Below are 22,889 nucleotides of genomic sequence, written 5' to 3'. Positions count from 1 at the left end.
TAGAAGACATCTGTCCTAACCTATACCTTATTATTTGTCTTCCTTTGCTGCAGGTTCATGTCTCGTCTCCTCCTGTTACCCCACAGAATGAAATAGAAACCTCCAGGTGGCTCATTCCTGTCTCTTCGCTCCTCAGATATATCTCCCTGTTCTTGCTAGTTTAATAGCCAAGGGGTGAGTTGTCTCTGGGGAGAGGAAAGGCTCATTCTTCGCTCCCGTGGATATTGGCCTGCTCTATAATACTTTCCGAGTTAATTGTTCTTACCTTCATAATAGTTGCTTTTGTTGGCGTGGCGAGAATGCCCCCCTCCCCCACCACACACATACAAACACGCCCCCTCAGACCCATGGTGGGGGTGGAGGGGGGGCAGTCTGCTGCCTACCACCGTTTTGCAGGATGTCCACTTAACATGAGATGTCAGTTCCTGGCTGTGGGGTTTCTCTGCGCTAGGGACTTGTGCACGAGGACATGTTTAGATGCCTATAGGCTGCGCACGAGGATGCTTAAACAGGTGTTATCAGGAAGAATTAGTCGGTTAATGCTCGCTTGGATTAGATCACGTGATCGCCATCTCATCTTTAACCGACTCAGCTATATCGCTAGCGGGACCTGTGAACGGAAAGGGACCGGTTTTTTACATCAATATAAACTGGGCACTAAAAGTCCTTTGACGGGGCGTTTTGCTAATTTTTTTGATTCACCTTTGCATGTATGGTACGTGTATTTGGGTTGTCCTAATGCCTAGAGCGAGCGACCTCGAAGCTGGGGAGCCGGGTTCGATAGCCACAACTGTAACTGGGCAGAATGTCCTTTGAGTGTTTTTGTCAGGTTTGTGCTTTTTCTGCAATATGCACAGGACTTTTGGCCAATTTCATTGACTAAGACGCACACGACTGGTTGATATTTTGCCAAGTAGCAATGTCATAAACCAACTGTACCCGTTCTTCTGGGATTCTGTCTGTTTTGCTTTCAGATGAAATTTCCCCCTACCTACTCTCCTCCAGACATTAAGCTGCAGAAAAGATAATGACCGCATACAGGGCTTTAAGCGGGTTGAACAAAACTTTGGGGGGGGGGGGTCTCTCAAAGGGGCGTGGCCAATGTAATTAAGGCCATGGCTTAAAAACACGCAAGCTAAAAATCTGTGCTTAGCTTAGTGTTCCGCCCGACTTGTATTTTGCTGCTTCTGTCATTGCATCCAGATATGTCATACAACTACTAACATCATACCTACTAGTCAGGACTATTGGCTTTATCAATGGTTGTTAGTTGCATAAGATAAATAAGCAGCAACTATGGCTTGTTATATAGAATATTGAAAATGCTTCCACTTAAAGCCCTGGTAACACGGCAATGCTGCTGCTCCTGAGTTTAAAAAAGAGAAGGGAAATCCAGAGAGAAAATGACTCCCTTTAAAGGATTTCACTTCCCCTACCAGCTCACCTGGCATGACGTCATGCCATAACTTATCCACAAGTGAGCACGCGCTCATCGATGTGCCTGCTGTCACTGCAGTCCAGAAAAAAAACGGAGCGCCAGGGCACAAAACCGAGCCCGATAGAGACCCGTTTCGAAACCCCAACTTAAACCCCTGACCGCATACATCTTCACAATAGACAAACAAGCATTGGCATAGCCAATAGGTCTCACCTTTGGGACCTTATAAGTGTTTAGCCATGCAACATTTGCATAACTAAACACTTATAAGGTCACAAAAGCAAGACCTATTGGCTATGCCAATGCTTGTTTTTCTTAGGCACGAGGAGAATAAATGATTTGCCCAGAATCACAGGATGTTGAGCGTCGTTGCCGAGACTCGAACCCGGTTCACCGTCGACCGCTCTAGCCGTTAGTCCACATCCTCTGCCCTAAATTCCCCTAGTTCTTGAGATTATATCAAAGGAGAATTACTAAAAGAAATCAGAGTGCGCGGGGAGGGGGAGGGAGTCCATTGAACAATGACATCCACAATAAATCCTAAATTCAATTTGTCATTTTATTATTTTCTTTCGCTAAAACTTATTGTGAAACAGACCCCGGCTTTAAAAGCGACGTTAGATCAGAAATGAAGCGGGGACTGCACCGACCTGGAGTGTGTGGCAAAGATTCAACAGGAGCCGGTCCCAGCCATGGACGCCGAGTCCTTCTGCTGCGAGAATAGAACCACCGGGACCTTCTCTAGGGGTATATATAGCGCCTCCTCGAACCGAGAGATCGGGTGTCAAGGCGCTTTATATGGCAGCAGAGCAGGCATGGGGGAGCGGCCATCTTTAAAGGTCTCCAACGCAGACATGAAAGACGGACTACCGCCCGTAAGCCGCGAGTGGAGCAGCCATCTTTAAAGGTCTCCTCCGCAAACATGAACGACGGACTACCGCCGGAGGCCGCGGATGGAGCGGCCATCTTTAATGGTGTCCTTCATGCTGGCGGCTGCTAGTTATCACAGGAAGGCTTAACTCAGCTCTCTTTATTTTTTATTTATTTATTTTATTTATTTAATGCGTTTTTATATAGCGCGGACTTTACCCGAAGGTGTCAGAGCGCTTCACAATACCAGCAGTAATGATACATAAGGAGCAAAAATACAAGTGAGCATGTTACAAAATCAAACGGTACGTTACATGAGGCAATAGTGACAATTGTGCAAGTATCAAGGGCAAACAAAATACAAGAGGTAGCAAACGATTCGTTACAAAAGGAAAAAGTGACGTGTGCAGGTTACAAGAGCATACAAAGTACACGTAGAGGTAAAGAGAAAAAAATTGCAATAGATGGCCGACACTCAGAACACTAAAACAAAAGTTACGTTACATGAGGCAGTGGTGGCCGTAGTGCATGTATCAAAAGCAAACAAAATACAAGAGGTAGCAGACGATACGTTACAAAAGGAGAAAGTGACATGTGTGCATGTAACAAAAGCGATCAAAATACTAGTAGAGGTATAATACTGCAATATATGGCAGACACTCAAAACACAAAACACACTGGGAAGGCACTTCTATAGGCATGGAGAACAGAATTTCCTATAATGGAAGGACTTCCTTCAGAAAATATATTTGCGAACAGCTATCTAGTTAGAAGGGCGCGAGCAGCGAATTTCACCAGATAGTGTGTTAGCTTAAAGAGAAAAGTGAGAAGTAAATGGACCGGTACGGTAAAGTCAAGTATAGCGAAAACAATAGTGGTGAAAGAGAATAGATTACATAGTGCAAGTCACTCAATAACAATGTCAATAGGGTATCCCTTCCTTAGTTCTGTGTTTGACTAAATACCCACGTTTCTATTAAGCTATACAGCACATGTAAAAGACTTGGGGGCATATTTACAAGCTGGCGATAAAAAATTATTGCCGCTTTTGCGGCCGTTTTCAGCCGAAAAGCGGCGATAATTTTATCGCCTAATTTGCAAGGTGACGCTAACGCGTGAAACCTTGCTTTAGCGTCGGGATTCCTAACGCCCAGCTTTGCATCTCTAATGAGATGCAAAGTGGGCGTTCCTGACCTAACATCAAGCCCCACACTATGAAGCATAGCAGCAGGAAAAGTAGCGATAACCGCTACTTTCCTTACACCTGCTTCAGGACTGACTTAGCCATGATATCCTATGGAAGGTGGATATCATGGCTAAATTTGTGAGTCCCTATCAGCAAGATAACGCCACTCTACGTGAGATTATTGCTGGGTTTCCAGCGATAATCTCACGTTAGGCAGTTAGCGCTAGGATTTTTATCGCTTTTGAGATAAGCGTTGCTAATAGCACGCTATCTCAGCGATAAAAATCCATGCTAGCCGGCGATAATTATCCTAGCGCTAAGTGCGCTTAGTGATAATTATCGCCGGTTGTTGCTGATATGCCCCTTGACTCTTTATCACAATACACTTTAAACAATGATTACTTCAAACCTGTGGCCATATTCTTTCCAAAGCTTACATATTTTCACATAAATGCCTTTGAGCAAGATTCATGTTTTTGGACCTATACATCCTATAGAGTTGTTGTCATCTAAGAGGTCTTTGACATGTAATGAGAAATTTCCTAGTTAGCACGAAGGAAAGTTTCAATTCTAATAAGGAGGCGGAGGCGAGGATTATGCAATTCTTTCCTCATTTTTTATTAACCAGCATGTTTAAAGACACAAGAAAAAACATGACAAGACCACAACTCCCATGAAGCTCGGGAGTAACCATGGCCACGAACAGTTCAATCATAGTAGATAATGAAGTCCATAAACAGTTGCAGCCACCGTAGTCCTTCCTCTTTCTCTGCTGCAGGAAGTTAAGCCCTGTGGGTCCTATTCCGTCTTGAAGTTGGAACCTAGGAGGATATATATAAGATATTGCGGATTGACTATGAAACCGCAACACATACCAACATCAATCAGACTGTGTATGGTATCAATACAATTGTAAAATCCTGTCAAAGCAATAAGCAGTAAGCATACCATTGTGCGAGAATGCAATAACATGATATAGCATACGAACATAGAAAAAATATATACACAACAAAGTATTGAACATCACTAAGATCCAATGACAAGAGAAGACTAAAAAGTTACTTCCCTGGTCCGAAAAAAACTCTGAACCCACGCTGTTCTTAGAGCTACTACGAAAGCTTACCAAGGGTGGGAGGCATAAGCGAAACATGCCCGGGGGGATAATCCTCGCCTCCGCCTCCTTATTAGAATTGAAACTTTCCTTCGTGCTAACTAGGAAATTTCTCATTCTACAGCAGGAGCGGAGGCGAGGATTATGCATGTTCAAAGCCTACTTACCACCAATGCGGCCGCCTCATGGATTGGTTTAAAGTAGAACTTTTTAAAAGTTGAATCTGAAGACCAATCCGCCGCATTCATAATGTCCTCCAATCTACCCCCTACCTGAATGGCCTTGGAAGCCATTGCTCCCCTGGTAGAGTGTGCGCCAAATTCACTAGTGCCAATACCAGCCTCAGTCATAATCCACCTGACCCATCTTGCAATGGTCGGTGAAGACACCACCTTGAACGGTTTCTTAATGGCAATCAGGAGTTGCAGCTCACCCGGATGCCGTACCTCCAATGTCATATCCTCATAGGCCTTCAGGCACCTAACGACGCACAACTTCGTGGAATCTTGAAAAGCAGGATAATTTACTGACCTTGTACTCGTTTTGGTTCTCCTCGAGATGTTGAAGGTAAAAATCCGTGCGGTAAGATCCAGAGCTCTTACATCTGACGCCCTCTTACATGAAATAAGGCAGAACAGCATTGCCAGTTTCGCCGAGATTTCCTTTCTAGATAGATACGGATTGTCTTGCCAGGATATCAGCAAATGTAGGACCAGATTGCACCCAGAGGCCCTCAAAACGAGGCTCAGAGGGTAGAGAAATCCTAATGCCCTTCAGGAGCTTACACACCCAGGGGTGTTCTCCTACCGGATTGTTGTCAATCGGAACATGGCCTGCCAAAATGGCAGATCTGAAGGAGTTAATGGTGCAATAAGCCAGTCCTTCTCGAAAAAGCTCAGTTAGGAAGTTGATGACATCCGAAACATTGGAGCCCACGGGATCCAAATGCTTCTCCATACACCAACGTACCCATCGCCTCCAGTCTGATCTGTACCTCTTGATGGTCCCCGGGGTCCATGCCTGCTGGATGAGGAATTCAGCATCTTGCGAAAGAGATCCGTCCGACCAGCGTCACCTGAAATCCTCCACGCCATAAGATGAAGATGGCCCTGGAGCAACAGGGGATGAGGATTGCCCAGGGGGTCCAATAAGACTCCGTCAAAGAACGGTAGATGTATCGGAAGGTCCCAACTCAGCTCTAGGAGAGAAGGGAACCACGCTTGAGAGCGCAAAATCGGGGTTATCAGGATTAAGGAGGCCTTCTGTCGACGAACCTGTGCCGCCACCCTCTGAATGAACAAGAATGGTGGGAAGGCGTAAGCCCGCATCGACGACCATTCTTGGAGAAAAGCGTCCACCGCCTCCGCCCCGGGATCCAGTCTCCAGCTGAAGTATCTGGGAAGCTGGGCGTTCAATCTGGAAGCAACGAGATCCACTTGGCAGGGTCCCCAAGAAGCCATCAGCGATCTGAAGACTGTTGCATCCAGCCTCCAATCGCTGGCATCCCGGAAGTGCCTGGAGTTCCAGTCCGCAACCGAGTTCTGAGTTACCTGGAGGTACTCGGCCGTCACCGAAATCTGACGTTGAAGGCAGTAATGCCAGAAGTCCTTGGCTAGTTCCACCAGAACCCTGGACCGCGTGCCACCCAAGCGGTTGATGTATTGCACCACCGTCGTGTTGTCCATCCGGAGGAGCACATAGCAAGACACTTTGTCCTTCGTGAAGGACCGAATAGCAAAGGAACCCGCCAGGAGCTCCAGACAGTTGATATGAAGGGAAAGTTCCTCCTCCATCCACCTGCCCCCTACGGAGGTCGAGCCGCATCGGGCCCCCCAACCGAGGCGGCTGGCGTCCGAATCTATCACCAGATCCGGCTGCGACCCAAAGATCGCTCTGCCATTCCACGCCTCCATGTGGTCGATCTACCACTGGAGCTCCACCATGGATTCCTGAGTCAGATAGATCAACTGAGAATAGGTAAGGCCCCTCCGCAGATTGGACGCTTTCCGCCTCTGTAGTGCACGGTAGTGCAGGGGCCCAGGAAAGATTGGCCTGAATCGAGGATGATAACAAGCCAACAATCCTGGCCAGCTGCCGCAAGGAGATCCTGTCCCTCCTGAGGACCTTCCTCAACTCTTTCTTGATTTTGCCAATCTTCTGCTCCCCCGGACAGGTCACCCCCGAGCACACTCCCCGTGAGTGAGCCCGTCCCCTGGTGCCACCTCTGCCCTGAGCTGTGCCCTGCGCCCTCTGTTGTGCCCCGACCGCCGGATCCGCTTGGTCTGTGGATCTCCTGTGCCCCCTGCCACCAGCTTGCTTCGCCGCCTTTTTGTTTTTTCCCGCCGTTTTGCCCAGCCCCCTGTGCTCCCCCCCGTCGCCCAGCCCCGGCCGCGTTTCCCGCCACCTCCCCGCCGCTGCCCCCCTGCGGCCCCGCCCCCTTCCCTCGCTCGCCCTCCCCATTCGCCACCCCGCTCCCCCTCCCAGCTGCCCCTCCCTCGCTCCGCCCCCCCACTCTCCTCATATGGCAGAGTGGCCAACGCGCAGTGTGCACGCGCAGCGGGCGCGCCGATTGTGCACCGAAGGTGCGCCAAAGGTAAGCCCGTCTGCGCCCGTCCGTGCCTGGCCCGCGCCCAGCGCCCGAACCCCTGGCCCCCGAGGACCCCAGCCCACCCACCAGACGTACGACGCCGCCACCATCAACGCACTCGACACCGGCCGAACCCCGGGATGCCACCAAGCCACCCCGAGACGCACCCACGGACCCTTCAGCTGCCTCACCTGCAAGTTCGCCTGCATCCGGACCTGCCCCGCAACAGCACCCGCCAAGCCGAACACCAGCAGCAACCACCTCAAGTGCATCCTGCTCAACACCCGCTCCGTCCACAGACACGCCATCGAACTCTGGAACCTCCTCGACACCACATCTCCAGACGTGGCCTTCCTCACGGAAACCTGGATGAACGACTCCTCAGCGCCCGACATCGCCATCGCCATCCCAGAGGGATACAAGATCACCCGGAGAGATCGCGATGACCAGACTGGAGGAGGCATCGCCATCGTCCACAAGAACACCATCCGCTTCACGACCAACACCGACGACACCCTGACTACCGCCGAACACCTACACTTCCAGATCCACACCGACCCCAAGACCACCCTCAGAGGCACCCTGATCTACCGACCCCCGGGACCACGCACACCGTTCAGCGAAGACATCGCCGACTTCATCAGCCTGCACGCCCTCCCCTCCGCTGACTACATCCTCCTGGGGGACATCAACTTCCACCTGGAGAACAACAACGACCGCAACACCACCACCCTGCTTGACAACCTCGCCAACCTCGGACTCAAGCAGCTGCTGTCAACCCCCACCCACCTCGCCGGACACACACTCGACGCCGTCTTCTCATCCAGCAAAGACATCACCTTCAGCCACGCCACTGGACTCCACTGGACGGACCACAGCTGCGTCTACTTCACCTTCAGAAGAACCACGATCCACCACCACCAGCAACAGGATGCTCGAAGAAGCTGGAACAAGATCACAGCCGACCAGCTCGCCGCTTCCCTGAGCCAGCACCCTCCAGCCAGCTCAGCGAACCCTAGCCAGTCCGCCGACAACCTCACGAAGTGGATCAGCACCTGCGCGGACGAACTCGCCCCACTGAGGACCCCGCCCAGCAGACCCGGCAGCAAGAAGGCCCCATGGTTCACCGACGAACTCAAGAGCTCCAAGAAGAACTGCCGAGCCCTCGAGAAAGCCTGGAGAAGGGAGCCAACACCGGACAACATGACCACCCTCAAGCTCGCCACCCGGAAGCACCATCAACTAATCCACGCCACCAAGAAAACTGCATTCAAGGACCGGCTGGACAACAACGCACACAACTGCAAGGAACTCTTCAACATCGTGAAAGAGCTCTCCAACCCCAACGCCGGAAACAACGACATCACCCCATCGCAAGACCTCTGCAACTCCCTCGCCTCCTACTTCCACAACAAGATCGCTGACATACACAACAGCTTCATCCCACAAACAACGCCCCCCACGACCGCACCAACGCCCCCCACCACCACCCTCAGCACCTGGACCCCGATCAACACAGAAGACACCATCTGCACGATGAACTCTATCCACTCCGGATCTCCGACCGACCCCTGCCCTCACCACGTATTCAACAAGGCCGACGCTGTCATCGCACCCCACCTGCGGGACATCATCAACACCTCCTTCGACACCGCCACCTTCCCTGAGAGCTGGAAGCACGCCGAACTCAGCGCTCTACTAAAGAAACCAACAGCGGACCCCACCGAACTCAAGAATTACCGCCCCATCTCGCTCCTCCCGTTTCCAGCCAAAGTCATCGAGAAGACCGTCAACAAGCAGCTGGCCGCCTTCCTCGAGACGAATGGATCCCTCGACCCCTCACAGTCTGGCTTCCGAGCCAACCACAGCACCGAGACCGCCCTCATCGCTGCCACTGATGACATCCGAGCCCTGCTGGACAACGGAGAAACAGCGGCCCTCATCCTCCTAGACCTCTCCGCGGCATTCGACACTGTCTGCCACCGCACCCTAGTGCAGCGCCTCAGCAACGTCGGAATCCAGGAGAAGGCACTGGAATGGATCATCTCCTTCCTCGACGGAAGGACACAGAGAGTCCGCCTATCACCGTACAAGTCAGAGGCCACCGAAGTCATCTGCGGCGTCCCCCAAGGATCCTCACTCAGCCCCACCCTCTTCAACGTCTACATGAGCCCCCTTGCGGCCATCGCACGCCAACACAACCTCAACATCATCTCCTACGCAGACGACACCCAGCTGATCCTCTCCCTGACCAACGACCCCGCCGCCGCCAGAGCCAACCTCCACGAAGGGATGAAAGACGTAGCCGAGTGGATGATGACCAGCCGCCTGAAACTGAACTCAGACAAGACGGAAGTCCTCATCCTGGGCTCCTCGCCCTCCGCCTGGGATGACTCCTGGTGGCCCCCCGCCCTGGGCACCGCACCCAAACTGACAGACCACGCACGAAACCTGGGCTTCATCCTGGACTCCTCCCTCTCCATGACCAGACAAGTCAACGCCGTCTCCTCGTCCTGTTTCAACATCCTGCGCATGCTACGGAAGATCTTCCGGTGGATCCCCACCGAGACCAGGAAGACGGTCACCCAGGCCCTTGTCACCAGCCGACTGGACTACGGCAACGCCCTCTACGCCGGAACCACCGCCAAGCTCCAGAAGAGACTCCAGCGGATACAGAACGCCTCAGCCAGACTCATTCTCGACATCCCCCGAAGCAGCCACATCTCTGGACATCTGAGAGTCCTGCACTGGCTCCCCGTCAACAAGAGAATCACCTTCCGCCTCCTCACCCACGCACACAAAGCCCTACACGACCAAGGCCCGAGCTACCTCAACAACCGCCTCAACTTCTACGCTCCCAAACGCCACCTCCGATCAACCAGCCACGCCCTCGCCGCCGTCCCCCGCATCCGAAGAGCGACAACAGGAGGAAGGTCCTTCTCCTACCTGGCCGCCAAGTCCTGGAACTCCCTCCCGACCGACCTGCGCCTGACCCAAGACCACCTCTCCTTCAGGAAGAAGCTCAAGACCTGGCTGTTCGAGCAGTAGCGCCCCCCCCCCCCAAGCGCCTTGAGACCCTCCGGGTGAGTAGTGCGCTTTATAAATGGCTTTGATTGATTGATTGATTGGAGATGTAGGGTCGCCGTCCTGGAATCTATCCTGAAGCCCAGAAAGGTCATGCTCTGCTGCTGGACTAAGTCCGACTTTTCCCGGTTGATGGTAAACCCCAAGCTCTGAAGGAGGGAAATTGTGATCTCTAAGTGTGAGAGTAGATGCGATCTGGACTGATCCATTATCAGAATAAATAAATGATCAACCGAATGCCCAGATTTCGGAGATGCTTCACCACCGGCTTGAGGAGCTTCGTAAAGCACCACAGGGCCGAGGACAGGCCAAATGGCAGAGTTCGAACCTCGAAAACCTGTGCTCTCCACTGAAACTGGAGGAACATGCAGTGTGGGGGAAAAATGGGGACCGAGAGGTAGGCGTCCTTGAGGTCCAGACGCACCAACCAATCATCCTGCAACAGAAGGCCTCACCTCCATTTTGAAGTGGCAATAGACTAGCCACCTGTTGAAGGCCCTGAGATTGATAACCGGTCGGTAGCCCTTGTCCTTCTTTTCTACCAGGAAGATGTTGCTCAAGAAACCCGAGGGATGGAGCTCTGAAAGGCATATTTCCCCTTTGGACAAAAGTTCTTGAACCTCTTGGTCTATAAGAGACTCGTCCTGAGAAGAAAACACCATCGACCGGGGTCTGACACCTTGAACCGGCATTCCGTAGAACTCTATGTGAAACCCTCTGACCGTTTCCAGTACCCAAGGGTCTGAGGTAATCTCTGCCCACTTGTGAGAGAACAGGGAGATTCTCCCCCCCCAACCGAACCGGGCTAACAAGGCAACGCTTACCGCTGTATCCACCGGCGTTGTTGTGGATGCCTCCCCGGCCTCGGCTGTTCTTTCCTCTGCCACCCCGGGAGGGGTAGAAGGTCCCTTGTCGACCGTCCTGCCATCCGTTGTTTCGCTTGGCTTGGGCTCTATTAGTGCCTTGACTCGATTGACGGCCGGAGGAGCGACCCCTGCCTCATCCGGCCCCACCGAAAACCTTCCCCGGAAAAATCTTCTTCATAGAAGCCTGCGCCTTGTCCAGGGCCGAAAAAGAAGCCACAAACTTCCCTAACTCCTTGATGAACAGATCGCCAAAGAGGGAGCCCTGGGCTATCGAACCCGCTTCCGAGGAAGAGAGCTTCCCCAGCTTGGGATCAATCTTCAACAACAGCGAACGGCGGCGCTCGGCCGAGAGGGCGCGATTCGCATTGCCCAGAAGGCAGAGAGCGCGCTGCGCCCATCCCGCCACCTCGTCCGCAGAAAGGGGCTCCCCAGAATCTCGGGACCTCTCTGCTAACTCTATAACCTTAGTCAACGTTCCCACCATATCCAAGAGCTTGTCCTGGCAAGCCCACCACGATCTATCTATCCCCTTCTTGGGATCCTTCATATATTTTGAGAAGAAAGTACACAATCTGGGGTCAATCTCGGGGGTCAGAGTGACTCCGCTGGGAAGGGACGGTCTGGGGCATTCGGACCGAAGTCAGGCCCTAACCTCCTTATTAAGTGGTTGCCTAATCTTGTCAGCTACGTAATCGGCTACTTTCTTGTCCGGGACCCATTCCGTGGACCGGGGCCTGTAGATGCATAGGGGATTAAACATATCGGCTGAGGGACCTTCCCCTTCCCCCACTGATGAGGTAGAAGACTGAGAGTGCCAAGACCTGTCGTGCTCCTGGTACCCATCCAAGGAATCTCCATCATCCTCAAATTCCACCTCCCCTATCTCGGGAAACCCCTCCTCAGGGTTGAAATCCGTGGCGCCATCGTTGCTGGTTTCACCGGGTAAGACCTCCTCCCGGTAGGGTGCATCAAGAAACGTGCGTGCACTTTTCTGAAAAGACTTCCGCCAGACGACTGAAGCCCTCAAGGTGCCCCGCGTCATGCTTATGAGCCTTGCGCGGGTGAATAGTAGGCACACCGCTAGGCCCGGCTCCCCCGTCCCCCAGTATTCCAGTGCCCTTGAAAACATGGGCGGACAGACGGTCAAAGCTTTCCTGCAAAGGGGCAAGCGCCTGGGCGATGGCCGAAGAGAGGAGCCTGTCCACCTCTGCAGGTCTGTGCGCCTGGGGGAGCCGGTCCTCCTCAGAGGACAAAGATGGGGTGTAATCATGCTCCCTCTGAGCCTGCATCGTAATAGGAGGTGAGGACACCAGAAAAAAATGCCCCAATTTAGTTAAGGGGGGCCCTCCCCCTTGTCGGTGTCCAGGAGCTGCCACACACCGGCGAAAAAACCAACGAGCGGAGAAACCAGTAATATGTAAATATTTTAATAGGGCTAAGCCCGTCACTCTTACCGCTAAAGCGGTGTCAGGCGAGGGGGGGAAGGATCTAGGCTCCGATCCCTCAGCGGCAGCTGCCTCACAAGCGGCCCTTCTCGGGCGCCGAAAACGAAGAGCTGCGTTGAAGGCACGAAACAGTGTCACCTAGTGCACCCGCTCCGTATAAAAATACTAACGCGCTCGGGACGAAGCCTAACGCGCTACACCATCGGAAGATACCCGCTAAATATACAGTGCAAACAAAGCGGAACTATGCAATTCTGTCACAATAAGAACAAAACACAGCCCATCAAGCCAAGACCCAAAGCCACAGTAAGGAGAGAAGGGACTTTACTGACGGGCCAGCAGTGAAGAAAGAGGAAGGTCTACGGTGGCTGCAACTGTTTATGGACTTCATTATCTACTATGATTGGACTGTTGGTGGTCATGGTTACTCCCGAGCTTCATGGGAGTTGTGGTCTTGTCATGCTTTTTCTTGTGTCTTTAAACATGCTGGTTAATAAAAAGTGAGGAAAGAAATGCACAATCCTCGCCTCCGCTCCTGCTGTAGAATCTGAACTATTAAAGGCAAGAAGACTTCATCATATGTTGATTGTCAAATGGAAATTCACTGTAACATGCATTTTGTATTGTTCTAGTACAGATGTTTAAACAATGCGTGCTAGTGAATGCCATTCCGTCGCAGAATTCAAACCTTTCCTTATGTTATCTGTTCGACAAATCCATTGATTCTCCTTAAAGGTGAGGGTTTGGTCTACATTTATCTGTCTGATTGTTGGTTTTATAACCTCCATAACCCACAAGAGCATGTCTTTCTCTGAGTGTTTAGTCTGAATATAGTGCTCCACTAAGGGGGCGTTATCCACTTTACTTCTGATACGTGATTGATGTTGTAGAATACGCTTTTTCACTGTTTGTGTGGTTTTGCCTATATAATGTAGGCCACACGGACATTGGATGCAATAAACCACATTTCTTGTGTTGCAATTGGAGAAGTGTTTTATTGGTGTCTTTTTGCCGTTAATCTCAAATGACTTGATAGTTTTAGTGTTGGCAAACGCTGAGAACACACTACACTTGAAGTGTCCAACAACAGTACTCAGTTGTCTAATATTATCTCAAATTGTCGATGGTGTGAGTATCAGGTGCAATATATGCATGCACAAGACGATCTTTTAAATTTGAGCCTCTTTTGAACAAAAACAGTGGTTTATTGACCAGTTCAGCTAGCCCGGTCAATAATGTCTTACTTTGTTCACATTAAATTTGTTTATGTTCTGAGAAAATTGATACCCATGTGTTAAATAATCATTGATTAATTTCATTATAACTATTCAATGACGTTCAGATTAATCTTATGTAAGCTACCAGTCGGAGCTTTACTGCCAAATAATTATTCCAAGTGTGTTAATTTTATGAAACAAAATCCCTTGTAGGCATATTTACCTATTGGTTGCTTCCCCTGCAGTGCCAGATATCTTGACTCTGCCCTTTCTCTTGAGACTTCTTTTTAGGCTAGCTTTGGGTTCCTTTTGCTGTTTTGTTTAGCACTTTCTGAGATCTAAAGGGGTTGGAAAGTTGTTCTGAGCCCCATGTACCACTGATCATGCCGATTTGTCAGGTCAGGTCTTACTGCCTTCACCGGATGGTGTTTGTTAGGCCTGGCGCAATGGTTAATTTCTAGGCCTGATATCGAGTTACGCACATTCTGCGTTGACTATCCCTCAGACCTTGTCTTTTCCATGCACTTGGATCTGCAGTTCACAGTTTGTAGCTAGGGACTTCCAACTAGCGGGCATGCTTCTCTCGCTACTTAGGAGAGGCATGTCACAGTGACCAGACTTTGGAGATTTTAAAAAGCTGAAGAACAGAAAAAAACACCGCCAGGATCATGACATCCGGGAACTTTGCCTAGGGATGGTGACTGGACAGGGACTGCCTCACAATTCTAGGACTTCTGGCTAACCCGGCAAACCTCCTGATTAACTTGACACCATGCGAGCACCTGCTACTCATTGGTTCTTGTGCGTGTGCTGTGAAGGTTATGGGGTCTTCATTGTCCCAGGCCGACAGGAATCTTGACTCCCGTCACTTGAATACAGCTTCAATTTAGAAGTGAATGGGGCCCTCCATCTGGCCGGAGGCTTCTAATTTTTGGGAGACACTGTTGCAGCTGCACACCACGAAGGAAACATGGGTCCCGGGCCAGATGCCAGAGAATGGGGACATTTTGATTAGGTAGTTTGGATGCAAGGAGCAGAGTGCCTGTTTTTAAGTACTTTGTCTGGGAGCCACCCCACCCCCTCGTCAGACTGTCCTCCCCCTGGCATGTGGCCCCCCAACCCCACCCTGGGAATCAGCAGCAGAGTGAGGCCTTGCCTCCTGTAGGTGCGTTTAATGGCAAACTTTAGTGAGAATACTCTGTAGACAGAACACATACAGCAGCCCTGAATGCCCACATGCAAGTAAAAGTTTGTATGCCCAACGTTGTCTCATTGGTCCTTCCTTTAGTTTGGGTACAATACATTTTTGGTTTGTGGGTGAATGGGTGGTATTTACTCTGGGGGTTTTATCTTACTGCACATTTGGGCTGCGTTTGTGTGACGGCATTACCTTCCCAGACAGTTACTCCTCCCTGCCGAGGTTGTAGCCCCGGTCCCTATCTGTGGTTGCTGTTGCCACGTGTTTGTCAAATTACCGGATCCCTGTTGCGGTGACTAACTGACCTCCCTGCGGCGGAACGTATGGTGCATTTGCTCCAGCGGAAAAGGGGGGCACATTTTCATATCCTCCCTGCGTCACAGATCCGTCATCCACACTTATTCATACACACACACATTCATTGGTGGGGCCCATAACACCAACACTCACACTTCTCACTCTAATCCGCATGCAGAAGGATGAGGAATCCGCTGGACATGTGGGGGGGTACCTTATTACCTATAGGGAAGGAAAAACTTGTTACAATATATACATTTTTACATCATTACCTATAGGATCCTAACCTTAACATCAAGGCTCTCCACCACTTGGTCGACGGACCAATTAATTGGACTGGTTGATGGTGATCTAGAACCAGCTAAAACACATTAAAGCTTCAGAATTCTTATTTAGTGTCCTACTCAAAGAACCACAAAATCATTCTTTGTTAATCAATGTTTAGTTTATCTAATTGCTTGTTTTCAGTTGCATAATTAGCATTTAGGTCAACAAGGTTCAAATTGACTTATTCAACACAATTTAGCATGACATTTATATTTACCTATTCTTGCTATCGGGGTCTTTTCTAATTCAGTTGGCTCTGAATAACCCAAATCCTTTTGAAAAATCGTCCCAATCGAACCCAGGCCAAAACTCAATAAGTCTGAAAAGTTCCTTCGCTCAGCACGACACAGTCCCAAAGATATCCAACGGACCAATCAGTCGTGCAAGCAAAATTCAGGACACCCTCTGGAACGCACTAACTCCTCCGGGACGCAACTAACTCCTCCCTATTCTACTATCCTTTTACAACAAATTTGGGGAAACGTGTAACATTTACTGAATTGGGAACGTTTTGGGATTGGTTGAACCCCTTAAAGTTACAAACTAATTCTCTATTTCTCATAAACCGGGGTTCTCATAAGATTTGTCATGCCATTCTCTTAGCTCATACAGTTCTCATGTGAAAATGTCCGATGTATCAACATTTTGGCTCTCCGTTATAGGTGGCTATTGTTCCTTCGGGTCATTTACACTGACTGAAATCTGGCAGTCCTCCACGTTCCTATCCTTGACAAAGAACACTGTGCTCTGAATTGAGGATGCCTGGAGATCTTCGGAGCCATCCGAGTCTGCGCAGTAGACATCGCGCTCACAAGACAATGGCCACTTCCGAACTCCATTTTGAATGTCATGGCTTGGTAGGCCCGAATGCCAACTTAAGCAAAACAAACATAAAACATAATTAATATACAGAAATGAAGATTCTAATGTCTAAACCCACACTAATCCCATTATTTATTAGTATTTTCCTAGCTTATGGCAACATTTAAAGCAATAATACTCACCATTTGGTCCCAACAGGAACGCAAACGTCACCAAAAGCAACATAAATCATGACATTTTCTATCACCACACCTTCTATTGTTAATAGGCGTACCACAGTTAGTCATTAAAGTTATTCTGCCATGCAAATAGCAATTAGTCCCGCGTGTAATTCGTGTTTAACAAAGGTGCACTTTGTTGGTTAATAAATCACAGCACACAGTTAATACAGATTAATATATAAACTGATTACGTCATTAGTATGTTCATGAAAAATAGAGAAGGTATACCACATTTTTTATTAACTGCTCCATCAATCCCCCCTTTGATGATTTTTAATATCACCATAAATTCCACTAAATTTTGATAAAAAATTTCGGAAATGAATTCAGCTCTCTTAAGTTTATTACATCACATTATAGTTTCCCCCGTCTCATCCTCTCTTGTTTTCTTATATATACTTTCTTCCCATTCTTTCAGTTCTATGTCCCCTATTTCTCTTTCCTTTCTTTCTTTCTCTCTTTTCTCAACTACATCTCTTTTTATTTTATTTTGTAATTTTCTTCTTTTTATACACACACATCCTAACCTCAGAATTAATACTAACATTACCATACAAGTTATTGGAATTAGAATCTTGCCTATAAATGTACTTCCTAACTTAATTAAGAAGTTCTTAATAGTAGAAAACCCTTTCCCAATTCTTTCCCAAACACTTTCAACCTCCAATGGAACAATCTCCTCGTGCAAGTCAGTTATATTCTTAATATATGTCTTTAAATCTTGACTTTCGTCAGGAATATAAGTACAACAATGTTGCACTTTCAGCATCCCACAGACTCCTCCCTCTTTTGCCAAAATAATATCGATTCTGCATAATCATGGCTCTCATGGCAACCATTTCGGTATTTACCAGTAAGAACCCTCCAGCAGTGTTTGTCGATAAGCGATCCACTACTGTAGACAATTTTCTAATTTTGTGTGCATTCAGAGATATTCCAACGGCTGGTATCAGTGCTCCAAAAATATCCCCTACAATTTCTGACCAACTTTCCTCCTTCTACGTGTTAGCTGTCTACTTATCTCATGCGCATCATCTTTTCCCCTTCCCACATGAAATATTTTTGGGAAGACCAGGCCTAGGTAACATGTGCCATACCAATGGTCCGGTAGTCGATAATAAGCTTTGTTCCCACAGATAAAATATAATCCAGGGAATACCGGATCATTTCCTCCTTTAAATCCTCATCCTCCCATGATTCTATACGTATCATGGCATTCACTCGCACCTATAAAATAGTTATCATACACAGTTTCATTTCTTCTAATGCACAATTTTCCTTTCTAAGGCCAATCTAAAGCCATAGCCGGACTTGTTTCTCCTTTCAAATGTTTTTCTCTTTCAACATCCCAGACCGACTTTTCTCCCTCTCCCTCAGGTATCTTTCTTTGCATCTTGATTCTCCTCTCTTCCACCATATCCAAAAAGGTCTTTTCTTCCCTATTCAGACTACAAGTGAGATTATTTCTAAATACTGATTCTAAAGTTAATTCTCTAGTTTCTAAGAAATATTCACCTAAAACTTTACCAGATTTTATCTTATTTAATTCAGGAACTACAGGTACTTCTGAAAATGTTTTATCTACATCAGAAAAATAATATTCTAGTTTCCCTGCTTTATAAAACAAACTTGCTAATACACTACATGTTATTCCATATGTCACAGGAAGGTGGTGGTACGTAACACCTTCAGACACTGATGCAGGTAACTGCATGCAAACGTAACAATCTCTCACATCCATAGTTTTTATGTATTCATATAATAATTTCGAGAAAACGTTGTTAGAAAAATCAGTTATGGACCTAACATTATGTAAATCAGTTCTATCTTTCACTCTAGTTGGATGAGTATCATGAATATTTTCTATTTTAGTCTTATTCTCACTATGACCCTCTATCGTTTCGAATGTTACTTTAAATGAGACTATTAAAGCTAATACATTCCACAGAAGCATTAGTAATCCTGTACAACAACAACACACCTTGCACCATCTTCGAAGGAACACACATATATATTTTCTACCTTCTGTTTTTGCCATTTCGGAAATGATTAGTGTCTTTTGACTTAGCCTCGTTTACTCACAACTAGTTTTGTCTAAACCCAAGGCTCTGAGCGCCTACTTTATTCCTTTCGGATATGTGTCTTATTCAGTATTTCAATTTTTCTCCGGAACACCTCAGTTCCTTCAATCTGGCATTTGATCATTCTTCCCTTTATTCTCACAGTCTTGGTTCAGAATTTCCTGAACATCCGTCTCTTCTCCGATGTCGGACAAGATAATTCTCAGGATTTCCGAATCTTCGTCTTCCTCAACCACTTCTGGTATAGTCACATCTAGACTTCCTTGGCTGTCTGCTTCCTCTTGTACTTCAGGAAGTGCCACGTATTTCCATTCTGGTGACTTATACTTCTGGTTGGGTTTCTTAGTCCGTTTTCCCTTTTCCAAAGGTGTCTGATCAATGTCTTTTGATTTCTCTTGGCTAGAAACCTCATTCACTTGTTCTGCTCTAGATGACTTTACTCGTGTCAATCGATACCTTAATCTCTTTACCTTGTTTGGCCAAACTTCCTCCTTCGCTGGCCTTTTCAACTTACTTCCCTTTTCACTTCTTTCAGTTTTCCATGCTCTTTTCCTCAGGACTCAGCCTTCTTGTACTTCTTCTTCACTGTCTTCAGATTCGGTTCCACCTTGACCCTTATTTTCGGTAGTTTTTCTTTCCACAACTTCCTGCTCCTTATCTAATTCTGTCCCTCCTCGTGTATCTTCCAAACAATCTTCCTGTTGACTAACTGTCCCTTCTTCTACCTGGATGTGTGGATTCCCTACACCTCCTCGGGGGTCTTCCGCAACAATCTTACCCTTACTCTCTGTATCTAGTACCTCACCATCTACTTCTGTGACTTCAGGTGGAATTTCTCTCGTACTTATATGCGGAGCTTCTTTATCAAGGATTTCCTTGACAGTTTCCTCAATGTTTTCCTTTACATTCTCATGTACTTGCACTTGTTCCGTACTTGACTCTAAGCTAGTGTCAGAAATCTCCAATCTCCTTCTTAAGGGAAAGTTCTCTGGTGCTATAACTGGACTTGATTCCAACTCCCCCCTTCCAGGAGTTGGTCTTGTTCTTGCTTCTTCTGAATCCGACTCGGAACTGGTATCAGATTCTTCCAAGTATTCCTCTTCATGGTTATTCGCTGGATTAGGGATTCGCAAAGTATGACTCGCATGAATCCAATTCTTCTCTCTGGCACATTTCACAGCTGTCGTCGTGTTCAAGATCACTTGACGTGGTTTTCCCCACCGTGCGAGCAGACAATTTCTTCTTCTATGCACTTTAATCCTTACCCAGTCTCCTGGACTTAGATCATGAGTTGGCTTCTTTTCAAGAGTGGTTGCATCCGATCCAACCTGATGAAACACAGAATGAACGGAGTCAGCCAACCCCTTGCAATAAGCCAACACTAAGTCATCAGATATAGGCAGTAGTTTGTTGACAAGAACGAAAACATGTCTCATTGCCCTCCCCATTACAATTTCGTGGAGACTCAGTCCAGTATTCCTATCTGGGATAGATCTAATAGTCATGAGCACTAGAGGCAAGACATCAGGCCATTTTAAACCTGTGGCCAAACACATTTTCTCCAATCTATTTTTAATGGTGCCATTCACTTGTTCTACCACTCCAGAAGCCTCTAGGCGATAGGCACAATGCAGTTTTTGCTGTACATTCAATTTTTCACAAATCAGTTTCATGAATTCATTATGAAAATGTTTCCCTCTATCCGATTCGATCGTGACTGGAAAACCAAATCTGGGAATGAATTCTCTCAATAGGAGTTTTGCTACTGTAATTCCATCACTCCTTCTAGTCGGGTACGCTTCCACCCAACGTGAAAATAAGCAAACTACTACTAGAACATACCTCAGCCTATTGCAGGGGGGCATTTCAATGAAGTCAATCTGCATTCTGGTGAAAGGCCCTCCTTCCCGTCCTATCGTTCCTAGGCTCACCACTGTTTTTCTTCCAGGATTGTATTGCTGACATATAAGGCATCTGACACAGACTGTCAGCTACAAGCCTAAATTTGGCATTATACCATGTCTGTTTGAAAAGCCTAATCATAGCATCCCTTCCTACATGTGCCTGTCCATGATACATCCGTGCCATGGAAGAGACCATGCTATCAGGCATGACTGGTCTTCCATCCCTATAAACCCAAACGTGGTCTGTTTCTCGGGGTGCGCATCCTGATTTTATCCACTGTTTTCTTTCCTCATCTCCTGCCTCTTCATGTAACTGTCTCATTTCCTCCCACATATTCACAGTGTTATTAAAAAGTAAGAGACATGAATTCATTTCTTTTTCCCTGCCTCGATCAACCGAATTCTGGTTGCACGCACAATATTGCGCCATGTCATTTGCAAACTCGTTCCCCGCCGACACATAGTCCGCGGTCTTTGAATGGGCAGCACATTTTACGTCTGCCAATTGCTTAGGCAGCTGTATCACCTCAAGCAATTTCCCAACCACTTCAGCATTCCTTATAGGGGTTCCATTTGATGTCAAAAACCCGCTTTGGGACCATAACTGCCCAAAGTCATGCACCACACCAAAGCCATACTGACTATCGGTAATCACAATGACTCTCAAATTCTTTCCCAAATTGCACGCTCTTGTTAATGCAAACAATTCAGCAACCTGGGCCGATCTCACTCCTTTCAGACAAGACGCTTCCAGTACAGCCGCTACAGTACATACCGCATATGCTGCACTCAGAATGCCCTCGTCTGTTCTAAAACATGACCCATACACAAACATTACATAGGCACTTTCTTTCAGAGATACATCTTTTATCAGGGCGTGGTTTAGTGCAAAAGTCAAGAACTTCCAGACAATCATGATCCACATCATTCCTTACTTCCACATTCTCAGCATCAGGCAACAATGTTGATGGGTTCACATTTAGACATCTCACAAGGCTCACATTTGTTGCACCTAAAATGACCTTCTCATACTTAGTTAGACGACTATGCGTCATAAACTGAGTGCGACTCCTAGTTCAAAGGATTGCCACATCACAGGATATCCCATCACAATTCCCTCACTCTGTTCCAAGCTCTTACAGGTAGCTGCTACTGCTTTTAAACAATCAGGTAATGCCTGTCAAAGAGTACCTTAATTTCCACGGAAGCAGCAACGGAAGACAGATCCCAATGTCCCTGCACCAGTACAGTCACCAGTCACTGAGTAACGGCACTAGCACGGGGGAAAGGGGAAGTGGGAAAAGAAGAGACTGCCTCAGGATGGTGCAACTGCCTTCTCTTTACAGAATCGTCTCATGGAAGTTTTCAATCCTCCACTGGCAACCCCTGGCGAGGAACACCTAATGCACAGATGTGAACAAAAAAGGTTATAACAACATCCTACTCTACTCTTTTTCTAGTGACATTAAATATCATAACTAACTCCTACCTAGTACTCCTGTAGGCTTGCTTCTCTTCTGAATATGGTAAATACTTGCTAACTTTTAAGATAATTACCAGTCTTAGTCAACAATTTACGAATTGATAAACTCAGTTTTCACTCTTCACATGGTGCAAGATATATACATTAGTAGCATGGGAAACTCTCTTGAATTTCTGTAGAGCCGATTGTCAAAAGCTGTTTCTTGCTTTGCCTCACGTAAGTGTTGATAGTTCCGCTTCTCCAGTAGGCAAAAGGTAAACGCGCAAAAGGAACAGGGAAAGGGAAAGAAGGACGGAAAGGAAAAGGGAAGGTCGCCTAGGAAGGAAAGGATAACTGGTCCAGAGCGCTAACACTCTCTTACTGACTCGAGTTGTTGTTATCGACTTGGCATCTGGAACTCCACAGGAAAGTTCTTACTGCAACCTCACAGGAAGACTGCTACCAACTTGTGCTGAGGGATTGAACTTAGAGAGCTACTTGGAGAGCCGCTGCAGACTTGTGTTGGCTTCAGATAACCGTAACCGCTCAGACAAGACATTGACGGCAAGCGGTAATTTCGGCTCCAAGACTAACACTGCAAGATCTCACTAGAAAACAAGAGAAATCCGCCGGAAAGGGAATGAACCCTTCTAGGGTGCAGAAAGTCCGCCTTCCACTCGCTAAAGGGAAGAGGGCAAACAAAACGAAACTCCTCACAGAATATCACGATTGAAGTGCGCAGGTTACCGCATGCTCAACCGTCTTGTAACGTC

At 47.7% G+C, this 22,889-nt stretch overlaps 1 pseudogene across 1 annotated transcript in view; it reads right to left on the bottom strand.

Moving 5' to 3' along the window:
* The window catches only part of LOC146839248 (uncharacterized), a 200,389-nt pseudogene extending 198,101 nt beyond the window's left edge, over nt 1-2,288 (bottom strand). Inside the window, exon 1 of the transcript XR_014981051.1 lies at nt 2,089-2,288. The product of XR_014981051.1 is annotated as an uncharacterized LOC146839248 (transcript). The remainder of the gene's footprint in view (nt 1-2,088) is intronic.
* Nucleotides 2,289-22,889: the final 20,601 nt, after the last annotated feature.

This window comes from Triturus cristatus, chromosome 4_1 (genome assembly GCF_964204655.1).
Source record: "Triturus cristatus chromosome 4_1, aTriCri1.1, whole genome shotgun sequence".
Lineage (NCBI taxonomy): Eukaryota > Metazoa > Chordata > Amphibia > Caudata > Salamandridae > Triturus > Triturus cristatus.
This window is presented reverse-complemented; position numbering and strand designations above follow the sequence as displayed.